Here is a 21,167-nt window from a genome sequence, read left to right as displayed (position 1 = left end):
CTGGTCCTGGGCTTTTGTTTGTTGGAAGGTTTTTAATCACAGTCTCAATTTCAGTGCTTGTGATTGATCTGTTTATATTTTCTATTTCTTCCTGGTTCAGATTTGGAAGGTTGTGCATTTCTAAGAATTTGTCCATTTCTTCCAGGTTGTCCATTTTATTTGCATATAGTTGCTTGTAGTAGTCTCTCATGATTTTTTATATTTCTTCTATGTCAGTTGTTACTTCTTCTTTTTCATTTCTGATTCTACTGATTTGAGTCTTCTCCCTTTTTTTCTTGATGAGTTTGTCTAATAGTTTATTTTTCAAATCTACCAATGATAATAAACTCTAATTACTAAACTAAGATAAACATAAAAACAGAAACAAATTAGATGCAGAAAGCAGACCCCAAGTCTACAGTTGCTCCCAAAGTCCACTGCCTCAATTTTGAGATGATTCATTGTCCATTCAGGTATTCCAGAGATGCAGGGTACATCAGGTTGACTGTGGAGATTTAATCTGCTGCTCCTGAGGCTGCTGGGAGAAATTTCCCTTTCTCTTCTTTGTTCGCACCGCTACTAGGTTTCACCTTTGGGTTTGGCCCCGCCTCTGTGTGTAGGTCACCTGAGGACATCTGTTATTTTCTGAGACAGGACAGGGTTAAAGGAGCAGCTGATTAGGGGGTTAATTTGTATCTAGTCTTATAGCGTTGTAGTCAGAAAAGATACTTGATATGATTTCAATTTTTTAAAATTTACCAAGGCTTGATATGTGACCCCAGAAATGATCTATCCTGGAGAATATTCCAGAAGAAAGTGTATTCTGTTGTTTTTGGATAGAATATCTTATAAATATTAATTAAGTCTATCTGGACTAATCTGAGGACATCTGTTATTTTCTGAGACAGGACAGGGTTAAAGGAGCAGCTGATTAGGGGGCTCTGGCTCACTCAGGCTGTGAGAGGGAGGGGTATGGATTGCAGGGTGAGCCTGCAGTGGCAGAGGCCATCATGACATAGCAGGAGCCTGAGGCACGCTGTGTGTGCTCCCGGGGAAGTTGTCCCTGGATCACAGGACCCTGGCAGTGACAGGCTGCGTCTAATGTGTCATTTAAAGCTTCTGTCTCCTTATTTATTTTCATTTTGGATGATCTGTCCATTGGTGAAAGTGTGGTTTTAAAGTCCCCTACTATGACTGTTTTCATGTTGATTTCCCCTTTCATGGCTATTAGCATTTGCCTTAAGTATTGAGGTACTCCTATGTTGGGTGCATAAATATTTACAATTTCCTGGGATGGGAGGTGTGGATAGTGACCTGTGCTTGCACACCGGCTCCTTGGTGGCTGCAGCAGCAGCCTTAGCATTTCACGCCCATCTCTGGGGTCCGCGCTGATCGCTGCAGCTCGCGCCTGTCTCTGGAGCTCATTTAGGCGGCGCTCTGAATCCCCTCTCCTCACGCACCCCAAAACTATGGTCTCTTGACTCTTAGGCAGGTCCAGAGTTTTTCCCGGACTCCCTGCCAGCTAGCTGTGATGCACTAGCCCCCTTCAGGCTGTGTTCATGCAGCCAACCCCAGTCCTCTCCCTGGGATCTGACCTCCAAAGTCCAGCCTGAGATCCCAGCCTTCACCCACCCCGGCGGGTTAGCAGAGAAGCCTCTCAGGCTGGTCAGTGCTGGTCGGCACCAATCCTCTGTGCGGGAATCTCTCTGCTTTTCCCTCTGCACACTTGTTGCTGCGCTCTCCTCCATGGCTCCAAAGCTTCCCCCCCTACCCATCTGCCATCTGCACCAGTGAAGGGGCTTCCTAGTGTGTGGAAACTTTTCCTCCTTCACAGCTCCCTCCCACTGGTACAGGTCCCATCCCTATCCTTTTGTCTCTGTTTTTTCTTTTTTTCTTTTGCCCTACCCAGGTACGTGGGGAGTTTCTTGCCTTTTGGGAGGTCTGAGGTCTTCTGCCAGCGTTCAGTAGGTGTTCTGTAGGAGTTGTTCCACGTGTAGATGTATTTCTGATGTATTTGTCAGAAGGAAGGTGATCTGCACGTCTTAGTCCTATGCCATCTCGAAAGTTTCTCCAGCTTCTTCTTTTTAAAAACCTTTATTTTCTTTTTTTTCTTTCCCCCATTCCCCATCCCACATCCCCCACTCCCATTCATAGCTCAGCTTTTTCTTAATATTAGTCAAAAGATGAAAGTACAAGTGTTCTATTCCATACACATCGTGCACTGAAGCATGACAGGAAACAGTGTCAGTGTTCTTCCTCCACCCACGCTCTTGACTTCACTGATTTGAGGCTTCTGTGAACTTCTTTGAGCTTTGGTGCTAATTTTGATGTTCTGTGAGCTGTTCCCCACAAGGGGTAATTTTGGCATGCTGGCAGTTCTTTCTCTTTCCTTTAGCAATAAGTCTAGGGTGAGGTATGGAGGAGGCGTGAGGCTGGGGTGAGTTCATTTATGCCTCAGCTCATTGCCCTGTATTCGTCTGCCAAGGCTACCGTAACAAAGTAACGTAGATGGATGGCCTAAACAACACGGTTTTATTTTCTCAGAGTTCTGGAGGCTGGATGTCTGAGAAGAGGTATTGGCAGGATCGATTCCTTCAGCGGCCTCTGTCCTTGGCTTGTAGATGGGCTCCTTGCCCCTCTGTCTTCACACGGTCTGCCTTCTGTGTGTGTGTGTGTCCTCATCTCCTCTTATGAGGACAGCAGTCATACTGGATTAGGGCTCATCCTCATGACCAACGTTTAACTTAATTACCTCTCAAAAAGTCCTACCTCCAAATGTAGTCGTGTTCTGAGGTACTGGGGCTTAGGACTTCAACCAATTAACTTTGGTGGGAGTGCAATTCAGCCCTTAGGAGCCCCCTTCCTCCAGATTCAAGGTTGGCATAGTCAGCCTTGGGTGTTACATCTCTCCATCTCCCTCCTCTGTTCTGCCTCCCTCTTCTGCTTTTAAGAGCTCCCGTGATTACATAGGGCCCATTTGGATAACCCAGGATAATCTCCCTTTTTTACAGTAAACTAATTAGCAACTTTAATTCCATCTGTAACCTTACTTCGCTTTTGCCATGTAATATAATATAGTCACAGGCTCTGGGATTAAGGCATGTGCATCTTTGGGGGCCATAATCCTGCCTACCCCTCTAACAAAGAACAGAATCCATCCCACTTTTCAACAAATACCGATTCTCTCCTTTAAGCCTGCTTGGGGCCAAACTCTTGGGGGAAATTTTCTCCTTCCTCTTCGTATTTTTCCTGTTTCCATTGAGGATAAGAGTGTGAGCACGTATACTTCTGCCCCCTTCTCCACACGGGGATATGGTCTTTCTCCCAGAAGCGGAGCTCACCATTCAGGCTTGTCTGAATCAGTATATCCATTTGGCCAGGTTAGCAGAGGCTGGAGCCACGGTGTCAAGGGCGGAAAGCAGACCTCACACTTCCTCTTTCCCTTAATGTCATGGATCAATAGGGAGGCCATGAACTTTTCCTCTGGCAGAGACATCATCTCTTCTCCAACCTTCACATTTTCTTCTTTCACTTTCTGCATCCAGCCTGACAGGCCTGCTTGTCCTTCTTCATGATGAGTAAGTCAGCTTAGAACTTGCCCTCTACGGCCCTCTGTCTTTTCTTCAGTGCAAGAGGAGAAAAGTACCCCACTTTGTTTTCAGCTCTGTTTTCATTCTCCAATGTTTTCATTCATTAATTTCATTCATTCAATAATTTCATTCATTAATTCATTCATTAATTTTTTGTTTTTGTTCTCCAATCCAGTTTTTATCCAGACTCCTGCTTTGAGATGATTAGTTTTGCAAGTTCCCCATAATCTCAAAGCAGGAGTCTCTGGATAAAGACACTTGCAAAATCATTGTCACCCATATTTTCTTTTGGAATTAGCATATAATTCTCCTGTGATGTCTGTCAGCCAGCCTTTAGAGAGGAGGAAAAGAGCCTCTTAAAGCTCAAACAAGAGCATCTATTTACTCTAGTAATGCTGCTGTGTGGAAACCAGAGGTTCATTTGAAGTCTTCTAGTATTTTCTACAGGATAGTATGACAAGGATGCTGATATAGAGGATCCCCACCTGTCCCTACTTTATCCATAAACATTCGATTTTTATCACTATGACTTTCACATAAGCTCTTAGTTGAATAAGATTACATAGTGCTGAAAGCATTGTGTTAATACTAACTGATGTTAGTAAACAATCCTATTGTGATATCAGTGCAGGTTGGTATATACTGTTAGAAAGGTCTGCAGAGTCCAAAATGTCTTCCCTCACATGCCTGCTTGGTTTCTTGGTGAGGATGGGTGAAAGGTGGGGCTCAATGACATCCTCTCTCTCCATACCATCTCTCTTTAGTTGTTGTTATGGATTTTGTGTTACAGGTTTTTTATGTCTCCCTAATTCATATGTTGAAGTCCTAATTACCCCATTATCTCAGAATGTAACCTTATTTGATGGCAGGGTCTTTATAGAGGTAATCAAGTTAAAATGAGGTCATTAGGTTGGGCCCTAATCTAATATGACTGGTGTCACTGTACGAAGGGGAAATTCAGACACAGACATGCATACAGGGAAGATGATGTGAAGAGACACAGGAAGAAGGTGGCCACCTATAAGCCAAAGAGAGAGCCCTGGACAGATTTTCCCTCACAGCCTTCAAAAGGAACCAACACTGCCTAAACCTTGATTTTGGACTTCTAGCCTCCAGAACTGTAAGACAATCAATTTCTGTTGTTTAAGCCACCCAGTTTGTAGTACTTTGTTACAGAAGCCCTGGCAAACTAACATAGCTGGGTAGTTATGCTTCTTATAAAGGGACCCAGGGCTCTAAAGACCAAGGGAGAAGCTGTCTGAGGTAGGACAGACCTGACATAGTGTTATTCTGCCATACGCTCTTGGCCAAAGCAATCACAGCACAGCTTGGGTTCATGGAAGGAGACATAGACCCTGCCTTCAGATGAGAAGAATGTCAGAGAATTTTCAGCACTTTTTAATCTGCCACAGTGACAGGACAGATGAGGATACAGTGGGTTCCTGACTTCAGGGAATTATGTCAATAAGAGCATCTGTTCTTACTTTGGTAAGAAATTGTAAACTTTATATATTCTTACTAAGTTTGTAATGATTCAATCCCAGTAAATGCACATGTGCTCATCAATGACTGGGATTGAGATAAAGCAAACCTGGAGACCTGATTCCCTTATTAGTTACAGCCTTACAGGCAGTTCTTCTAGTGAGGGGTCAAGTCAGGGTTCTAGATCCCGACTGGAAGGGTCTAGAAAACCTGCTTTCTAGTTCCAAGCCAACCTCTAACAAGCTGAGATACCTTGGGCAAATCAATTTACTTCTTTGCATTTCACTTTCTTTATTAGGAAAAAGAGAACAAGGCCATCTTGAAAGCCTCTTCCAGCTATGAAATTTTATGACTCGATTAATTTTTTCACTGCATAAGAAGAACTTGTTATTCCTAATAAATAAAAATTCCCATAAATGCATCTTACTGAATATTTGCTTTAAGTTTGCATCCACTATTTCCTCCAACCTGCTGCATCTTTGAAGAGTAGTGTTATCTGCTACCTTAGTTCATTTTTAATATATGTGGTCTACTTCATCCACTCTGCTGTGCCTGCAAACTAGAATATTCTCCAATTATTTCAGTTCCAGGCTTCGCTGCTGAGGCTTAGAAACAGAGGGCTAACTGAGACAAACTGTGCCGGGAACTTTGGCCATATACTACTTGTCCACTAAACTCCGAACAAAGAACGCACATTTACTTCACCGTTCATGTCTATTGAAGGTAACTCTGAAACTGCCCTTGCCAGGAACTGTGACTCACAGATAAAAGATCCTGTGGGTAGTGAACTCCCCCCAGAGCCATCCCACACAAAGAGAGCATGCTTTTGTAACACCCACATACCTTATATTTTATGCTACAGATGGCACCTTAAGGTCCACTTACAAAGAATCATTGTCAAGCTCAGAGGTCAAATGCACTGAATAAAGTATCAATTTAATGGGAACTAGTGTTTGAAATACTTTCCTACTTTAATAAATTCTCTGAGACCTGTAAGAGCCTATAACAGGTCCAAAAACTCATTTACACACTCCTTGTAACAGATCCTTTAGTTCAACTTCTTTGAGCAATTGCTTTCTTTGTACTAAGCTTCAGAGCATATACTCTATCAAAGCAATTTAAAAGATCTAACATTTTTGAAGAAAACCAAATGCAGAAATCTCTCTGCTGACCTCATGAAAAGACAGAAGGCTTATCAATGAGATGTGAATATTCTGCTTCCTTTAGGAGATTAAGGAACAGAGCTGTTTATCCTAATTTTATCCAGGCACCCAGATTCCATCTACAGATTTCTCGATGACAGAGGAGAATGGTTTCATAAAAACAGCAAGATGATTGTCAATCTTAACTTCACTTCTCCTCCCTACTCTCTCATTACGTGTTTGAACTTGCCCTTCTTTTTCATATCGTTGGCATTTCGTACTTCCTGGGTGAAGCGTATAGGTTGATGAGTGCTCAGCAAGTAAGGGCCTTCTTTTGCACATACAGGCCCTCTTCCATAAAAGCCTATCCCATAACTTTCTGCCCGAACCCTGTACCACAGCCTATGCTCAATGACCAATAAGGCTAGTCTGAAGATACTCCGAAACAGTTCATGACCCTTTGCCAGGGTTATATTCTTTTCTCTCCAGTTGTTCTAGTTCATTTTTAATTTCATTCAGCTCCTGAATTTTTCCTGCTTGCTCCTGTCTCCAGGACTTCATTTTTAGTCTTGCTTTCACTGTGTTTGATGCTATATGATCCTTATTTTTGTCTCAGCTTTAAATTTCTGGGAATATTTTTTCAAAGTAACTCTTTGTGGAAAAACTTACTCCTGCTTCAGCCCTTTGGGATCAACGTCTTGGTCATGGTTCCTTTGGCCAGTAAATTAACTGTATCTTCCCAGTGTGTTGAGGAGAGAGATTTAGCAATCATTTTGTGTAGAAGCGTGTTCCCCTGTGTTCTGTATATATTCTGGGTGCCCACCCTCCCAGTCTTTTCACACCTTCTCTTATCAGACAACTTTAAAGGCTGCATTGATACAGACATCATGAGAGTGTTACTGGATCCCAGACTTTATCTCTGGGCTAGGGAATCAGAGCAAAGGTTGCTTCTTACCTTGATACCTAATGCATTAGTGTAGAGGTTGTTGTTGGCCACTGATAGCCCAGCATTGATTTCCTCTCTGGAAGTTTCCCTCTGACTGAAGGAAGTTGCCTTACCCAGATTATGCTTCTGCCACAGGGGCATCCAGAATCCTATGACTGGTTGATTCGGGGATACATGACCCAGCGTCCTTGCCCAGAATTGGAACAATATTAAAGGTCCATCCCAGCTTCAAGTCATCCCTTAGTCTCTACTGTTACTGCATTACATTCCAGCTTCTCCCTCAACCCAATCCTGTTTCCTTTGCTCCCTCATAGGTATTTTTCCCTCTGATGAACAGTCTCTGATAAAAACCTGCACATAAATCTCTTTACTGGAGTTCATTCCTAAGACAGTGGTGATCTTTTCTTGCAATTAAATGTTAATTTGGGCTCCAAGGCCATGTTTCTCAACACAACCATTTCAACAGGTCATGGCATCTTCTATAAATTCATGTTAGTGTCATAACAATGGATTCCGTATCATGGTGAACATGAATGACACATGTTGATAAGCAGACATGACTGGAAGACAGCTGCATTTACATGCTTTATATAATATTGAGACTAAAACAGAATGTATAAATAGCTGCATAGTGCCATGAACGTTGAAGTTACTCAATACAAATCATTGCATTGAGAATGGGTCTCAATAGACAACCTCTTAAAACATAAGAATCCTCAGTTTTCCATAAAAACTCGTGAAGAAGAAACTTCTTAACAATTTGATAGGTTAAGTGCAAGACGCAAGGCACAAGTCAGCCCTCTTACCACAAAGTATAGTGAGTAATTTTTTTTTTTTACAGTATAGAACCTGCTTAAAAACTATGAGGAAGTTGAGTTGGTACATAGATAAATTATCTCTAATTTATTTTTAAACTTTACACCATATTTGGAGAATATGTGTGTGCATTTGGGGCAAGGGTAGGGACTCAGGTATAGAAAAATTTCAAGATAATAGTTTAGTGCTCCCTTAGTTTTATAAATTTTAAAATAGAATATAAATATTGTATAACCCTACCCCATACACAAAGTTAAAGCTCCCTTCTAATTACGCCTGTGGATGACTTGTCTCTTTAAGTTTCTCTCTCTGTAAAATGGAGATGACAATATTTACCTTCCTCATTAGGAAATGATGCATTTCCTAATGTGTATAATATGCTTTGAAGATGAAAAGCTTCACGTAATTGTTAAATGTTATTATTGTGCATAGGTTTATTAGGTGTCACAGGTGCAGAATTCTGAAGGATACATTAAAGGTAAAATTCATAATGAATAATCTTTGAGGTTGTAAACCTGAATTAAATATAAAGGGAAAAACAACCTTGTCAACATTAAACACAGGTGGTAATGATTTTGTTCAGATTTTCCTTGTATATAGATTGGTTATATTTTACAATTAGACAAAGAGCTAAATAGGCATCAGTTAAGTTTTAAAAATCATGTGAAGCTTGGCTTTCAAAGCTTTGTCCATTCTTGGTAAAATTCTCAATTATAAAAGTTTAATAAAAGAATGCTTCTTTTTATTTATTTTGTGACTTTGGGGATTGATTGGTACAGCCTTAGGGTTTCACTCCAACACATCAACTATAAAATTTTGGCCAAAAGGCATATGGTCATAATATTCTTGATCCTTAAATGCTCTCCTCATCGCCCAAAAAAGTATATTTTCGTTCAGTATACTCCTTCTGCTTCAGGAAAAATAAATCCCATTACTGTGGTAAAGACCTTGTTGAAATTCTCTTGGGTTCATAATCAAAGTAACTCTTATGTGTTTCCTGACTTTGTGCTATAGTAATGTATTTCAAGGACAGGTGAGAGATGCATTTTTGCTTAACTTGTGACAGGTGGCATTTTATTCCCAGACAGCTATCTGCTTGGAATATTGTCTACTTCTTGGCCATGAGCACAAATCCAGAGGGACCTGGGCTCAGTCTGAACTGCAGTGTCAGGCACATTCCTGGCTTATTCCACAATCTCTGTGCTGGAGCTGGGGCTCGCCTCTCATCCACCCAGAGAGAGTCAAGTGGTCTTGAGTGAAGAAAGATTTATGTTTTTTTAGAATGAAATAATGCCATTTGCAGGAACATGGATGGACCTAGAGATTATCATACTAAGTGAAGTAAGTCAGAAAGAGAAAGACAAATACCATATGATATCACTTATATGTGGAACCTAAAATACGACACAAATGAACATATCTACGAAACAGAAACATACAGGCATAGAGAACAGACTTGTGGTTGCCAAGGGGGAAGGGAGTGAGGGAGGGGAGGATTGAGAGTTTGGGGTTAGCAGATGCAAACTATTATATATAGGATGGATGAACAAGGTCCTACTGTACAGCACAGGGAACACATTCAATGTCCTGTGATAAACCATAACGGAAAAGAATATGAAAATATATATATATAACTGAATCACTTTGCTATACAGTAGAAATTAACACAGCATTGTAAAGCAACTGTACTTCAATAAAATTTTAAAAAAATATTTATGCCTTTTTAAACTTTCACTTTCAGCTGTTTTAAACGCAGGTGTTTGGGGAAGTGGGGTGGGCAGTTTGGAACATGGTGAAGAAATGTCCTGCTGAAAACTGCTGCAGAGATAAGGCCCTCCCCTCCTGCTGCTTCACTGCACTTCTGTAAGGAGTTGTCATCATTTATAACCAATCTCTAGTCAGGAGGATGTTCAGGCCAGTGATGCATATACCTGACTAACAGTGAAAAACAGTGTTCTTCCTCTTTAGAGGAGCATTGATTTGTTTTAAGGGTGAGGGCTGCTAGCACAGTAGACAAAGCCATTCACTGAAATAGGGCTTCATTGTCTTGAGAGCTGATGCATGTCTAGAAAGGATGGGATTAATTCCATGCACATTGGAAGCATCAACTCTCTATTATAAATCACCTTAAAGAAGTTCAAATGAAGGTAAGATAAAAGTTAAAGGCTTTTTGAGATAAGTAAAACTTCGGTTTGGCCAGGGTAGAGCATTAACTATCTATCTATTTTGAAGGCTGCTTCTGAATCAAGATCAGAGGTGGGCATTCATTCCCTTATTCATTCAACCAACTAATTCTTCTTATACTGTGAGACAGTGCTGTATGTCAGGACTGTGATCCATGGATACAAAATGAAATCCCTGCTCTCCCAAATATTATGTCTAGGGGAAAGAATTAAACAGTGAGGGGGGTAAAGAAATCTTGTTACTATCCATGGTGCAGGTCACCCTGTCTCTCACCTAGGATGGATCATCTGGAAGCAGAAGGAGAAAAGGAGGGAGGAAGGAAGTAAGGAAGGAAGGAAAGAAGGAAGGAAGGAAGGAAGGAAGAGGGAGGGAGGGAGAGAGGGAGGGAGGAAGGAAAGGAGAGGAGAGGAGTAAAGGAAAGGGTAAAAGGGGATCACTTTTCTCAAAATGCAAAGAAAAATCTCAATAATAGCAACAAAACCAAAAATAATTTCACTCTAGAAATTCAGGACAGATGCTAGAGAAGCCCAAGTGTCCACATGTATGGCCCTTTGATTTTCCTCCCTTGGTTGTCTGTTTGGGAGACTCTTGAACTGCTGTTCTGTCCTCATTCACAGCTCTGATGAGTCGACTGAAGTTGATGAGGATCAAATTCTAAGAGAAGCTTTGAGACAGACCTAATTGCGCCGTGCGGCTTGTGTGATCTAAGTTCCCTGACCAGGGATCAAACCCACGCCCTCGGCAGTGAATGCACTGAGTCCTAACCCCTGGACCACCAGGGAATTCCCAAGACAGATCTAATTTTAAAACAGATATTATTATAGGACATGTTATTTGCAAACCAATATGCTTTTATATATAGACATTTCATTTACATTGAGGAAATGGGAGCAAATTTAAATGAATCGTATCTATTTTCTTTATCCTAATAGGATAAAATGGTATTCTTGGTTTTCAAAAATAACAAAAATGAGTAGAATAAAACATGTGTCATTATCAAGTACCTACCAATGAGACAACCAATTTTGAAAGGAAAAATATTTATCAGGGATTACATAATTATTGGGGTTTCTTATGTATTTTTCTTATTTAAAAAAATGGAAGCTTGGAAAGGAGGGGGCTATGAATATCTATGACTATTTTGCTTTAAAATTATAAATACCTAGAGCTTAGATGAAGAGTTCATTAAGAGCATCTCATCATTCCATCGCCTACATCTCATTATTCCATTGCCTTCATCAACTTCTCTCCTATCAGGAGGTCTGGGTTCCACAGGCCATCCCTCCCTCCTCTGCCTTCTCCTGATCCATTCATGCTCCTAGGACATTGCTGGCCCCTCAGCCAGGTACCAGCTCTGATGGCACATAAAATTAGGATGAAGAGCTTTAAAAAAAATGTAATACCTGGATTCAACCCAACATTCAATATATTATTAGCTCCTAATACTGACTAGATGAATCTTGCTATTGGTTAGCTATACATTTTAACACTGATCTTTCATAATGTAATACACATCTGTTTATCCAACTGGTATACTAGCTGCATACTGCATTAAGCACCCAATTAGACCACAAGTATCTCAAATTCTGTATCTCCCAAACTAAATGTATTGTAAAGTTTGTTCTCCTCTAGTGGATGGACATAGAGTCTGTCATACAGAGTGAAGTAAGTCAGAAAGAGAAAAACAAATACCATATGCTAACACATATATATGGAATCTAAAAAAAAAAAAAAAGGTTCTGATGAAAGTAGCAGCAGGACAGGAATAAAGATGCAGATGTAGAGAATGGACTTGAGGACACGGGGAGGGGGAAGGGTAAGCTGGGACGACGTGAGAGAGTAACATTGACACATATACACTACCAAACGTAAAATAGATAGCTAGTGGGAAGCAGCTGCATAGCACAGGGAGATCAGCTTTGTGCTTTGTGATGACCTAGAGGGGTGGGATAGGGAGGGTGGGAGGGAGACACAAGAGGGAGGGCATATGGGGATATATGTATACGTATAGCTGATTCACTTTGTTATACAGCAGAAAGTAACACAACATTGTAAAGCAAGTATACTCGAATAAAGATGTTAAAAAAAAAAAAGCCTGAGTAGCAATACTCATATCAGATAAAATAGACTTTAAAATAAAGAATGTTACAAGAGACAAGGAAGGACACTACATAATGGTCAAGGAATTAATCCAAGAAGAAGATATAACAATTATAAATATATATGCACCCAACATAGGAGCACCACAATACATAAGGCAACTGCTAACAGCTATAAAAGAGGAAATCGACAGTAACACAATAATAGTGGGGGACTTTAATACCTCACTTACACCAATGGACAGATCATCCAATCAGAAAATTAATAAGGAAAGACAAGCTTTGAATGACACAGTAGACCAGATAGATTTAATTGATATTTGTATGACATTCCATCCAAAAACAACAGATTACACTTTCTTCTCAAGTGCACACAGAACATTCTCCAGGGTAGATCACATCTTGGGTCAGAAATCAAGCCTCAATAAATTTAAGAAAATTGAAATCATATCAACCATCTTTTCTGATGACAACACTATGAAATTAGAAATCAATTACATGGAAAAGAACGTAAAATACACAAAGACATGGAGGCTAAACAAAACATTACTGAATAACCAAGAGATCACTGAAGTAATCAAAGAGGAAATCAAAAAATACCTAGAGACAAATGATAATGAAAACACGATGGACCAAAACCTATGGGATGCAGCAAAAGCAGTTCTAAGGGGGAAGTTTACAGCTATAGAAGACTACCTCAAGAAACAAGAAAAATCTCAAATAAACAATCTAACCTTATACCTAAAGGAACTAGAGAAAGAAGAACAAACAAAACCCAAAGTTAGCAGTAGGAAAGAAATCATAAAGATCAGAGCAGAAATAAATGAAATAGAAACAAAGAAAACAACAGCAAAGATCAATAAAACTAAAAGCTTATTCTTTGAGAAGATAAACAAAATTGATAAACCATGAGCCAGACTCATCAAGAAAAAGAGGGAGAGGACTCAAATCAATAAAATTAGAAATGTAAAAGGAGAAGTTAAAACAGACACTGCAGAAATACAAAGCATCCTAAGAGACTACTACAAGCAACTCTATGCCAATAAAATGGACAACCTGGAAGAAATGGACAAATTCTTAGAAATGTATAACCTTCCAAGATTGAACCAGGAAGAAATAGAAAATATGAACAGACCAATCACAAGTAATGAAATTGAAACTGTAATTAAAAATCTTCCAACAAACAAAAGTCCAGGACCGGATGGCTTCACAGGTGAATTCTATCAACATTTAGAGAAGAGCTAACACCCATCCCTCTCAATCTCTTCCAAACAATTGCAAAGGAAGGAACACTCCCAAACTCATTCTATGAGGCCAACATCACCCTGATACCAAAACCAGACAAAGATACTACAAAAACAGAAAATTACAGACCAATATCACTGATGAATATAGATGCAAAAATCCTCAACAAAATACTAGCAAACAGAATCCAACAACACATTAAAAGGATCATACACCATAATCAAGTGAGATTTATCCCAGCAATGCAAGGATTCTTCAGTATAGGCAAACGAATCAATGTGATACACCATATTAACAAATTGAAGAATAAAAACCATATGATCATCTCAATAGATGCAGAAAAAGCTTTTGACAAAATTCAACACAAAAACTCTCCAGAAAGTGGGCATAGAGGGAGCCTACCTCAACATAATAAAGGCCATATATGACAAACCCACAGCAAACATCATTCTCAATGGTGAAAAACTGAAAGCATTTCCTCTAAGATCAGGAACAAGACGAGGATGTCCACTCTCACCACTATTATTTAACACAGTTTTGGAAGTCCTAGCAGTGGCAATCAGAGAAGAAAAATAAATAAAAGAATACAAATTGGAAAAGAAGAAGTAAAACTGTCACTGTTTGCAGCTGACATGATACTATACATAGAGAATCCTAAAGATGCCACCAGAAAACTACTAGAGCTAATCAATGAATTTAGTAAAGTTGTAGGATACAAAATTAATCCACAGAAATCTCTTATATTCCTATACACTAATGATGAAAAATCTGAAAGAGAAATTAAGGAAGCACCCCCATTTACCATTGCAACAAAAAAGATAAAATACCTAGGAATAAACCTACCTAGGGAGACAAAAGACTTGTATGCAGAAAACTATAAGACACTGATGAAAGAAATTAAAGATGATACCAACAGAGAGATATACCATGTTCTTGGATTGGAAGAATCAATATTGTGAAAATGACTATACTACCCAAAGCAACAGATTCAACACAATCTCTATCAAATTACCAATGGCATTTTTTACAGAACTAGAACAAAAAGTCTTAAAATTTGTATGGAGGCACCAGAGACCACAACTATCCAAAGCAGTGTTGAGGGATAAAAACGGAGCTGGAGGAATCAGACTCCCTAACATCAGACTATACTACAAAGCTACAGTAATCAAGACAATATGGTACTGGCACAAAAACAGGAGTATAGATCAATGGAAAAGGATAGAAAGCCCAGATGGTCAACTAACCTATGACAAAGGGGGCAAGGATATACAATGGAGAAAAGATAGTCCCTTCAATAAGTGGTGCTGGGAAAACTGGACAGCTACATGTAAAAAAAAATGAAATTAGAACACTCCCTAACACCATACACAAAGATAAACTCAAAATGGATTAGAGCCCTAAATGTAAGACCAGACACCATAAAACTCTTAGAGGAAAACATAGGAAGAACACTCTGACATAAATCACAGCAAGATGTTTTTTGATCCACCTCCTAGAGTAATGGAAATAAAAACAAAAATAAACAAATGGGACCTAATGAAACTTAAAAGCTTTTGAAAAGCAAAGGAAACTACAAACAAGATGGAAAGACAGCCCTCAGAATGGGGAAAAATATTTGCAAACGAATCAATGGACAAAGGATTAATCTCCGAAATATATAAATAGCTCATGCAGCTCAACATTAAAAAAACAACCCAATCAAAAAATGGGCAGAAGACCTAAATAGACATTTCTCCAAAGAAGACATACAGATGGCCAAGAAGCACATGAAAAGCTGCTCAACATAACTAATTATTAGAGAAATGCAAATCAAAACTACAATGAGGTATCGCCTCACACCAGTTAGAATAGGCATCATCAGAAAATCTACAAACAAATGCTGGAGAGGGTGTGGAGAAAAGGATACCCTCTTGCACTGTTGGTGGGATTGTAAATTGATACAGCCACTGTGGAGAACTGTATGGTGGTTCCTTAAAAAACTAAAAATAGAATTACCATATGACCCAGCAATTCCACTCCTAGGCATATACCCAGAGAAAACCATAATTCAAAAAGACACATGCACCCCAATGTTCATTGAAGCACTATTTACAATAACCAGGTCATGGAAGCAATCTAAATGCCCATCGACAGACAAATGTATATAGAAGATGTGGTACATATGTACAATGGAATATTATTCAGCCATAAAAAGGAACAAAATTGGGTCATTTGTAGAGATGTGGATGAATCTAGAGACTGTCATACAGAGTGAAGTAAGTCAGAAAGAGAAAAACAAATATCACATATTATCACATATATGTGGAACCTAGAAAATGGTACAGATGAACCAGTTTGCAAGGCAGAAATTGAGACACAGATGTAGAGAACAAACTTACGGACACCAAAGGGGGAAAGCAGCAGCAGGTGGGGTTGGTGGTGTGATGAATTGGGAGATTGGGATTGACATGTATACACTGACGTGTATAAAACTGATGACTAGTAAGAACCTGCTGTATAAAAATAAATAAATAAATTTTTTTTTAAAATTCAGGAAGAATCAAATAAGGCAATTGGACTGAAATGCTGTAACCATTAACTATACTTGAAAATAATAATCTCTTTACTCCAGCCTGTACTCAAAATGGTGAAAGAATTCAACAAAAGGAGGGAAAGTATATGTTTCTGACATATATTTTGGGTAAATAGTAGAATTTAAATTCAATGGAGGCAAAAGTGATAATCCCTAAAAATCTTTTAGAGAACAATATAAATCGATTATTTCGAAGTAGAGTTTTTTGCTTTGAAATATCTCAAGAAGTTAGGAAGTCTTCTCTAGCTCTATGATTCTACTGAAGTCATCCAAAAACATAGCATTGTATCTAGTCCACAGTAGGACAGTTGAGATGACAGAACCCTAAACATCTGGTGGCTTCGGTTTCACGGTTCACAACTTACATCGGTTACCAAGATCATTTTTCCTGTAGAGAGTGATAAAAACATTTCCACTTAACAGTTCTATTGTCCATTTCATACTCCATCTTATCTGTTGTCCCCACACTCCTCAACCACATTTACTGCAAGTATATTTTGGCAAAGGGCAGAGGAAATAATTTTATATGCCTGCAAACTTTGAGCTTGCCAGAGAGCTGCCATGCTAAAATGTATCTATATCCATGGGTGAAGTTTAAAGTAGATCTCTACTTTTGCCTCATTTCCTCGGTTTATGAAGCCTGGATTTTCTGTTGTTCAGGTACAAGGACCTTATGGTTATATAAGTAAGTATGTACAAAGGAATGTATAAGTTGAATTTGGACTGGGAAATGTAAGGATGAGTCAAGAAATTTACGCATGAACTGCTCTTGCGTCCACTTTTAGTACATCGATTTAGGGAATAAAGTGTGGGGATAACTCATTTTCCCAACTATTATAAAATTTTTCCAAAAATAAATACTTATTTTTGTTTTTCATTTCCTTGAGAAATTAAAATTCAGACAATCAGATTTCCTCTCCCCAATTTATCTGGACTCATCATCCCTACAAATTTACTACTTACTCATAATTAATGGTATAAAAAACAAGTCTAAAAAGTTTTTATTAAATAGCGACTCTACCCAAACTATCTTACTCTTCAGTTATCTAATTGTATGTACCCTGTTTTATAATTAGAAATTTGATTTGTTTGAAATAATGAGAAAATGATTTGCTTCTCCTTGCTCATAAAAGGCTCTTGGAAAAATTATTAGTATTCTGCAAATAATGGAAGAGGTAGAAGTTGCTGTGAAATAAGTTTCTGGTTTTAACAGAAACAACACATAGAACTATTTAATCCTCAAATGGCTTTCAAAGCATTTGTTGATGAATATTAGTTTTTGAGGACAATATCTATTAGATGTGGTTGCTGATACATTAGAGAATATATATTTGTGTATGTGTGTATACTCATAAAAGTCATATAATTTTTAAAAAATTTTGACTTATTAACATGGTACATATTTAAGACAATTTTTAGTGCTTATTATGATTTAAAGTTTTGCCCATTTTGTCAATTTTAATGTTTTAGTTTAGAGAGGTTTTTACTTTAAGCTTCTTAAAATTATGACTTATAGTCTTTCTGGGTTATCTGATATTCAATGAAGAAGCTAGAACAAAAGTGGGCTCAATCATCCTTAAAGTCATATGAGTATTAGAATTGTTATAAAAGTCAATTACAAGCCTGACTGATTGCTAACAAAGTAACATAAAGCAAGTTAGCTGAAAAGATTAATATCCAACTTTTCAAGGGACTTATAAAAGAAAGTCCCAGTCACACAACTTATAATCAATGTCAAAAGGTATCCAAATCCATTAACTGAGTTTTCTGTTATGCTGTCAGAACAGTTGAGAAATATCATTAATAAAAAAAAAAATGGCAGAACAGTGCCACTGCCTTGTTAACTGGCAACAACTTTGAGGAAAGGCTGCCCCGTGCAGAAGGCAAGGAAGTGTTAACCACCCTACTTTGTGACTCGATCCTACACAATTACCTGGTCATCCTCACCTGCACCGAGAGGGCTTCTCAATCTTGAATTTGAGAGGTGAAAAGAATGACATTGAAAGAGAAAGAGTTACAACAAATCTAAATAAACAGAAGCAAAATGTTTGGAATGTGTCCAAAAGAAGGAGCTCATTTCATATAACCCTATTGGAGCCTTACAAAGATGTTGTTAGGCTCGTAGCTTTCATTTAGGAAAAAAACATGTTGCTCTCTATGAGGAGAGTTTATTAGAGGCTTTTATCAAATATTCATTTACTCAATGTAATGGAGTTGAAAAACTAGATGAAATTTTAACATTATTTTGAAAAGAAAACTTTAAAAAAGTTAAGTAAGGTGTATAAATGTGACAAAAGGATTGTTAGAATGAATGACAAAAAGGGAGGTTAAAGAATGTCTGTAGATGTGTCTGTGAAGGTAGTTCTGAAATTTAAACACAAGGCTCCAGGAAGCAAACCTTGGAGAATTTCTAACTGGGTAACTGCTTGAAGTTAGATGCAGCTGTCTTCTCTCTTCTCCATCTTTTCCTGTCTCTTTCCCTCTCCATTCTTTCCTCTCCTTGCTCCTGTCTCTTTCCTCCCACAAGGTTCTCAACTTCTGGTAAAGTAGCTGTTTTGTATTCAATCTGTGAGTCAGTCATTGAATCACCAATTATTTACCAGTCTTATGGAAGCAAGTCTTTCTTTTTCTGACCAGGAATGGCAACTCCTGTTCTTTGCCATAAAAAACCAGTATGCTTTTAAATTTTGTTGCAATGTCCAAAGTTACCTATTTAATTTGCCTAACTAAACAAACATTTTGACATTTATGGTGACTGTTTTTACCTTTCTGTTTTAGCACATATGTGAAGAAGATGAGTTTATCTTCTAATATGAACCAAGCTTCCAAATATTTGGTAGCAAGATTTAAATATCTAATATGGAGAATTGTTTTACTAAATTATTGTATATTCATTAGATGAAATATTTTAAGAACCCTACTAAAATGATATTTGTGAAGGTTTTATAGAAACATAGAAACTTTATGTTTTACTGTTAAGAGGAAAAAAAATGAAATTAAATTTTCACTTAAATTCTATGTCTATGAGAAGAGTGACTTGGTTTTAAAAAGCTGGATAATAAAATGCCTGATATACTGTGCCCAGACTACGCTTATTGGTGTCACACAGTATATATCTTATTGTTCAGTTTCACCTGAGATGCAATCTGGACCCACCCACGGGGAAGCAGAGGGAACACCATCCTGTCCCACAGCCAGGGAAGAACACAGGTAAGACAGATAATCAGACAATGGATGGTTTAGTGCTGGATCAAGAAGGAGAAACCTCCCCAGTAATAAGCAACTAGGGGTAGGGATTTTCCAGTGATAATGACCTCTTTAGGAATATCATTGACAACAAATATCTGCATTTAAAAGGATCTTTGTATATAATTGCAGATTTAGAGACAGACCATTTTCGGCAAATAACAAAGGCTTTGAAAGAGGACCGTAGCATCTATATGCACACCCGGAGGCAAGATGTAGTCCATACAGAAAAGGAAATTAGGCTGAATGGAGATATTTCTCTGCTTCATTTGACCAAAGGTTTTCACTATGGCCTTAGTGGGAAGGAGTTGGAAATTAATATCAGACTCCACCATTATTCATTTAAAGTTTTACATGTTAAATTGGATTAATTGTATACTACTTGTCATTCCATTTTTAATGGCCATGAATTTCTTTATCGTCTTTATAAAGAACCAAAGTTAAACAATCTCTAAAAGTGGGGTTCTACAATAAATAGGTATCCAGCCCTGATTAGATTTTTATCTATTAATTATGCAACATTTCTGTTTTTTAATTGGTAACACTACATGCTCAACTCTTTTGAAGATGTTGACTTACACTTATATAGTTGTAAAGCATAAGGTAATTAAAATTCTATATGAATATAGATGTGGGCTGCTAGGAAGCAAGAGAAAACTATAATTCAATTAGTGGGATGAGGTTTGGAACTGATTTACTCTCCTTTTTATAAGATTTATATTATTGTTAATCTATTAATATTTATATATTATTATGTTTTAGAAAAAAGTAAAAATTTATAACAATATTATCTGTAAATTATTTTTGAGGCTGGATTTGGATGTTGACAGGAAGCTGGAGTGATGATTCTATGATTGGGTATCTCAATATATCTTATCTGTCAGATTTTAAATTTATTTTATTTTTGAAGTGTATTTATTTATACTATAGGTAAGATTTATTGGGATAAAGCTGTAATTTATAAAAAAGCAGCAGTCGTTCATATTAGCTGGAAATGGGGGATATTTTATATTTGGCTGGTAGTAGAGTCCAAAATAGATATTGTTTTTGCTTCATTTTATGATCATCTCAGAGTAACCTTGTCTAAGGCTGGTGTTCTTTGAGATTGTTTATTTCTAACATGAGAAAAACATAGGCTAGCGGTGAACATGATTCAGACAAGTTCTCAGACGTCAGGAGTTGCTGGTTTGTTGTTGTCGTTTTCTTTCCTTCTCAATGGCAATGTCATATTCTAAAGCATTGCCATCATGTCTACTTTCACAAGCTTTAAACTTTGTGAGCTTTGGCTGAATCTGGCCAAAGACTAAGATCCCTGGAAAATAAGCTCTAAAAATCACTTAAGCAAAAAACTTTTATTAGCCAATTATATTTCTAAAGAGTTTCTACTTCCATTGGAAAAAATGCCGACCCCTAGTTATTACTGGGGATGGTTTCTCTTTCTTGTTCAAGTATGAGAGATATCCTTTGTTAGGATATCTGTTCCGACCTTGTTTTTTCCCAGTTGAGAGACACATTCTCAGCTGGCTTGGGAGAAGCCAGTTGCTGTGGGTCAGGCATATACTGACCGTTTCAGCGAGCTGCCCCAAGGAGAAGGGAAAGGCCGGTGAAATAAACCATACAGCAGCAGGAGAAGGACTGTCACTGCAAGAGTGCAGAGCCAGTCAGGTCAGAGGTCAGGACTGCAAGGAATGGAAGTCAAGTCCCCATGAGGTGGCAGGGCCCAGAGGTGGGTCAAAACAAGGAACAAGAATGATGTACACGGAAGGGTGAGGGGAAGGGATAGATTTGGGAGTTTGGGATGGACATGTACACACTGCTGTATTTAAAACAGATAACCAAGAAGGGCCTGCTGTGTAGCCCAGGGAA

The 21,167-nt window shown here is 38.3% G+C and overlaps 1 long non-coding RNA gene across 1 annotated transcript in view; it reads left to right on the top strand.

The window, feature by feature from the left end:
- The window catches only part of LOC112407969 (uncharacterized), a 44,434-nt gene extending 25,170 nt beyond the window's left edge, over nucleotides 1-19,264 (top strand). Inside the window, exon 5 of the long non-coding RNA XR_003004863.1 lies at nucleotides 19,184-19,264. This is a non-coding gene — a long non-coding RNA (uncharacterized LOC112407969). The remainder of the gene's footprint in view (nucleotides 1-19,183) is intronic.
- The last annotated feature ends 1,903 nt before the right edge of the window (nucleotides 19,265-21,167 follow it).

Source organism: Neophocaena asiaeorientalis, unplaced genomic scaffold, assembly GCF_003031525.2.
Source record: "Neophocaena asiaeorientalis asiaeorientalis breed wild unplaced genomic scaffold, Neophocaena_asiaeorientalis_V1.1 scaffold253, whole genome shotgun sequence".
In the NCBI taxonomy this organism is placed as follows: domain Eukaryota; kingdom Metazoa; phylum Chordata; class Mammalia; order Artiodactyla; family Phocoenidae; genus Neophocaena; species Neophocaena asiaeorientalis.
Note: the sequence above shows the minus strand (reverse complement) of the source record. Positions and strands in the feature narration are given on the sequence as shown.